Below are 6,244 nucleotides of genomic sequence, written 5' to 3' on the forward strand. Positions count from 1 at the left end.
GTAATTCAGCTTGCAATGAAATATATTTCCATCACAGCCTCTTTATATTGTGGTAACTCAGACTTTTTATTTTTATTTTCTTTTGGGTGAAATTTTAAAGTAAGCTCACCCCAGTCCCCAGGTTACTGTATTTTATAATGTGAAGACCATAAAATTTAAAAATGTGATGAACACTATTTATTATGATCAATTGCTCAGTTTATTAGTTGGTTCAAGAAAAGTAAGACTTTATGGTGAAAATAATGCACTAGGAATAGCTTTATAAAAGCTTTCTCTGACATGCTTACAAAAGGACAAATGTGGGTGAAGATGTCCTCAGTGTGAAACACAATGCCCAGGTTTCCTGCAGGTGGAGCCGAGTGCAGATGCAGGCTGGCTGCTGAGAGCCAGATTTGCTCCTTAATACCATGGACATTTGCTCCCGGACTGTCTCCCCTCGTTGATGCCCAGTCGTTCTCCCAGAGGGTCTTACGGTATCACCCACCCAACATCACACACTGCTTCTATCTGGGAATTGTCAGCAGGGGAGACCGTCACATATTCAGTTGCAATTTTACTTACCAGTGGAAGGCTCTTCCCTGGAATGTTGGGGAAGTCACCATGTCCATTAAGACAGCCTGCGTTTAAGGTGAGTGAATCTGGAGGACCAAAATGTGCCCAAGTATCTGATCCCTTTAAGAACATAGAATGCTGAGCTGCAAAATGTCCAGAGATCAAGTGCAAACCTAGACCAGATAAGGATGTTTTCAATATATAAGCTAGAGATTTAATTCCCATAAGGTAATAAATTTAGGGCCATTGGTGATCTGTACCAAAGTACTGATAATTTCCAGATAAGAAATTGGTTTGGGATTGATAAACAGATATCCACAGGAATAAAAGACAGAGTGAAGAATAATCCGTCCTGGGGTGGGGGCAACAACAGATTTATCATCATTCAGAGGAACAAGCCCTCAGAGTTGGCAGGAATGCCCACATGGATGCCATCAGTCCCAAGGTATTGATGATGATCCATGCAACACCTCTTAAAGGAAATCAAATATGGAACCCCAACAGGAAGATTAGCAAATTGGGCCAGAAATTCCATATAATTTTATAGTGGCCGAACTACTATTTGGGAAAACCTCATGAATTGCCAGAGTCACTGAGTGGCTAACATAGCTGTCAAAGGAGTAGGCCCTCAATGGGACCCATTTCCGCTTCAGAGCTTTGGCTGAGTGACATGTAGTCAACTGGGAGAGGACCATCATAATTAGAATCCATATAGAGTTGGGGGTTTGATCCTTAGGTGTTTTGGCAGGATCTCCTGGTGCTGATGAGCAGGGCGGGTGGTTGTAGACACAGGCAGTCTTCCCGTGTAAGGTGGTTGGTTCCTAGGGGTCCATGGCTCAGTGCTTTGGCTCACATATCCTTCAGAGATACCCTGAGTCCTGTTAAACACAAGCACTCATTTTCAAATCCAGTGCTTAAGTACCATTTCCCTGTGCTCAGCTAAGCTGGTGGTCCCTAGGTGTGCTTTAGCAAGCGCTATCAGCATTCTCGGGGCTGAAGTTCTGGATTCATGTGGACTTCCTGTCTTCCACTTTGATGACACCCACAGAGCACTTAAGGTACTGAAGTTGGGGGTGTAAAGGTCAGAGCATATTCATCTAGCTGCTGAATCAACTGTTAATACCACCAAAGTGTTACACGCCTCTTTTAAATGGTTAAGTACTCAAAATCTATGCCTACACAGCCTGTTCCTGCCTGGAGAAAGACATCTGCATAAGATATATGTTTATCTTGGTAAGTGTCCTTAATTACTTTGTCTTCTCTCCCTGGTGACAATTTCAGGAAGTCCTGGGACAAGCAGTTTCTAATTTAATGACTCCAGGTGATTTTCTATCGTGGTGGGGGTTGTCGTAAGGCCATGGATGGTGGCAGCAGCTTGGAGCTGTGCATGGAACACATTTGTGTGGTCTGAGCTAGGTCTTGAGCACTTACAAACAGGTTTTGGCTACATTCCATCCCAGAAAGAGATTCGACTGATTGCACCTTTAAGTTACACTTGGTGGTGAAATACAGAGTACTTCTACAGCTCAACCCTTGAGCAACATAATCTTTCAACCATCTGATTAAACTATAGAATACTAATATCAAGTTATTTCTGTAAAAATACCTGAGGGGCGAAAGGAAGAATCAAGTGATATTCCTAAATAAACATTTTAAAGGGAAAGAAGTTGATCTGCCTCTGAAGGTCAAACAGAGTCGCTGCGCTGTAATCCTGCTCCCCGCCGGGCTGCAGCTGGACCCCAACGCTGGTTTATTACCGGGTTCTCGTGGTTGGTTCTGCTGGAGTGTTCCTCACCGTCTGGAGGTTCATTGGGTTCTGATGGGTGCAGGATTCCCGCAGAGACACAATGACTAGTGCCCTGGAGGGCTCGGGCTGCTGTTCCGGCTCCACAGACGGGGTGGGGCACAGCAGACTCGTCATGGAACTGTTTTGGAGGCCACATGTCCAAGATCAGGGTGTGGGCAGGGCTGGTTCCTCCTGAAGCTCTCTCTTTGGGCTGTGGATGGCGTCTTCTCCCTCTGTCTTCTCATGCTCTTCCCTCTGTGTGTGTCTGTGTCCTATCTCCTCATGAGGATGCCCACCTGATGGATTAGAGCCAACTCCAGTGGCCTCATTTTACCTTAATTACCTCCTCAGCGGCCCTGTTTCCAAATACGATTACAGTCTGAGGTAGTGGGCTTGGGGTTTCAATTTGGGGATTATAATTCACCCCTTAATAACGGGGTTCTGACCCAAATAAAAGGTGCATGCAGATATGTTTGGAAACTTCATGACCACTCTTGTGTCAGATTCTGAATCTCTCTGAAAAGGACCGAGAGATTTTGTTTGTTTGTTTGTTTTTTGGTACTGGGTATTGAATCCAGGGCCCTGTGCACGAGAGGCAAGCACTCTGCCAACTGAGCCATATCCCCAGCCCAAGGATGCTGTTTTGTTTATAGATGGGGCAGGTTATTCGGGAATTTGTTTAGCCAAGAGTCTACAACTACACACCTGTGGTGTCAGACACGGGGTTGAGAAGGACGCTGAGCTATAGCACCTTCGCGTTCACCCAAGCAGGTGGCACACCCGTCGCACTCCTCTCCTTCCAGGATTCACGCAGGGAGGTCTCTGAAGATGGCCTTTGTGAGCTTGGTCTCTCCTAGCTTGGATATCTGCCCCTGGGAAAGCATGTGAACATGAGAATAGCATCAAGATGATATGGTGCCCAGGGAGAAAGAGGGTCATATTCTGGTTCCTAATTCTGGAACAAGTCAATGAGATCCCTTTCTTTGAAAGGGAACTTTATTCAGTGATGCCATTTTTAAAACATCATATCAACTGGATCCCATTAGTTTATCAGAATCAATATTATGAACTTGGGTTGCTTTTTGTACCGTTCTCCATGCATTTAAAACCTTAATAGCAAAACTATAACTAATAGGGCTGGGGCAGAGAAAACAGGAGCGCTACAGTTTGGATATGGTTTGAGCATGAACCCAAGCATTCATGCATTTGCAGCGTAGACCTCAGACTGGTGATGTTGGGAAGGGTGGAAGCTTTAGATGAGTTTTTATAAAAGAGCAAGCCCGACCTCTTCCTGCTCTCTGCCTTCCTGTCTTGCCCTGTGATCGCCCTCACACATGTGCTCCCACCATGACATTGTGATCCATGGGATGTAGCCAGGGGTCCTCACTACGGCTGAGCAGATGTTGGTACTATGCTTGTGAACCTCCATATCCATGAGCTAAATAAACCTCTTTTCTTTATACACATCCAACTTCAGGTATTTTGTTATAAAAATGGAAAACTGACTAGTATAATACTCAAGGCAGGGAAGTAAGGGGATGGTACTCTCTAAATAAACAAGGAAAGCAAGGAAGGAAAAGAGAGAGAGACAGACACACAACACAAAGGAATGGGAGCATGTCAAAGGGACAAAGAGCAAACTGAAAGAGCTTCCAGTGACCAAAGCTAGAAAATTTTGAGCCAAATAATGATAATAAAGGATTATATCCCAAAGAATAATGATCTGAGCCCATACTGACATAAGTGCAGTCCTTCCTTAAAGAGAATTCCACAAATTATATATGTGGACTCTCTCCCCACCTTTCCCCCTTGATTGTGGGCCAGATTTAGTGAAATAGTGTGGAAAAGGGACCAGCTTAACCCAGTGACCAGGGTGGACGTCGCCTGTGGTTCGTCATGTAGGTATCGTGAGTCTTTTGATGTGACGAGAAGGGCACTGTATATTTGTGGTGCTCTTCGTCAAAACCCTGTGATCCCAGCCTACAGTGAGAAGGCAACCGAACAGCCAACCCCAGGGATGTTTGTTCTATAATAAACCTGGTGACTCACTCTGCTTTAAAACTCACAAGGTCACGAAAACAAGGAAAGACTGAGACAGGGTGAACCAACTCGGAGCAGACTCTCGACTGAATCCTAGGGCTGAAACGGAAACTTACTGGAGAAACTAGTGAAATCGGCAGAGTGTGAAGTTTAATTAAAAGTGCCCTGCTAGTGTTAATTTCTTGGTTTTGACAAATGTACTGTGATTATGTATGATGCTGTCATTAGGAGGAGGTGGGTGGAGCTCATGTGAGAACTCTCTGAAGTATCTTTGCAGTCGTTTTGTAAATCAGAAATTATTCCAAAATGAAAATATTCATTGAAAAATCATAATAATTTTCCTAATCAACCCGATGACCATCTGAGATGACGTTTTTCAGTGGTGAGGGTGTGTCGAGTTCAGAGGCACTCTCTGGTTCTGGGTTACTCAGAAAACCCTGAAGCCTTGGTCTAAAGTCTGTAACCAAAATTTGCTGGAAGATCATCATATGTCTGAGGTGAATTTTCAAAGCCATTTAAAAATGGTCTCAAATATTCTGAAATGTCTCCATCTCTGGGCAATAATAGGTTTAAGACTGCAAAGGACTGATGGGTCCTAATGGTCTACACCTGAATGGGTCACGGTGTTCACTAGGCCCAGCCAGACATGACCAAGGTCACTTGTTGCGGCAGAAGGCACCCTTGCCAGGACTTCGGAACTAAATATCTGCACCAGAGCCTAGGACTGAAGCTACACGTGAACGTGACACTTTCTGTATTGAAAGTTTAGAACTCAAATTTTACAAGTATGATACTTTAGTCCAGGAATAATAATATCGCAACACTCAGCAGCTACCTTGTTTCGGTTATCGCTACACTGCCGGTTTATAATACCAAACAGGGGCTCACTTTTCATGGCACTTAAAGAAATACAATGGATCTTTTTGTGCATAGCAGAATAATAGCTTAGTATTTTAACTACCACGTATTCTAGATTGGGTACCAAGATTTCAGAGCTTGGGCATATCTAAAAGTCCTTCATCTTAGCTGAAAATAGCATTCTACAGCAAAGATTATTTATACATCTTTTGTTGAAAACGTTAGCTTCTATAAATTCAAAGTTATACTGAATTTATCTTCTTAAAATATTCTTTAGTCTACAGTTTTGAATTTGACTAGTAAAAGCAAAATGTGTTTGGAGTACTTCTTTTTCTCTATCACGCTCTTAATTTCTTCATGTTTTATATGCAGGAAGTTTGAATCCAAGTTGATTTATCGTAGATATTCTAAGACATAAATTTTGGAATTTTACATTCTCACGAAATCCTGAGAATCCAGAATCAGAAAAGAGTGATTATGAATTTCTTGCTGCTGCACATTTGGGATCTTATTATACAGCTGTGGGTTCTTAAATTTAGGCCCCCCCCTTTTCCCAAGTGGTAATTCAATTCCAAAAATATTATAATTTCAGTGAAAAGATAGTAGCCAATAGAAAATTATTATTGAGATAGTTTACATTTTTCATAGCAGGTCTTTGAGATCTCATGTCTGTGTCTGTCTTACTCTTTGTGTTCATGTCAGGGCTGCCAGTCCTGGTGCTCGGTCACTGCGTGACAGCATCCTTCTAGAAACACCCTCGATCCAGCCTGCCTGTTGCTTCCTCCCTGACCCACCAGGGTTTCTATTTCAACTTACTGAGAGCAGCCTTGTAGATGGCACTCCTGATCTGATCATTGCTATAGTGCTGAGTCCCTCTGAGTAATTAAGAAACCCAGATGAACCATTTGAACTTTTACCCTTAATTTTTGTGCTTTGGCTATTTTCTTCACTGTTCTCAGACCAGACATTTTTGTCTGTGCTCAATTCTTTGTAATACTTGTCAAGTGC

At 43.1% G+C, this 6,244-nt stretch overlaps 1 pseudogene; it reads right to left on the reverse strand.

Annotated features, from left to right (window-relative positions):
• Window positions 1-468: 468 nt before the first annotated feature.
• LOC107153820 lies at window positions 469-2,473 on the reverse strand (annotated as a pseudogene).
• Window positions 2,474-6,244: the final 3,771 nt, after the last annotated feature.

Source organism: Marmota marmota, unplaced genomic scaffold (assembly GCF_001458135.2).
Source record: "Marmota marmota marmota unplaced genomic scaffold, marMar, whole genome shotgun sequence".
NCBI lineage: Eukaryota > Metazoa > Chordata > Mammalia > Rodentia > Sciuridae > Marmota > Marmota marmota.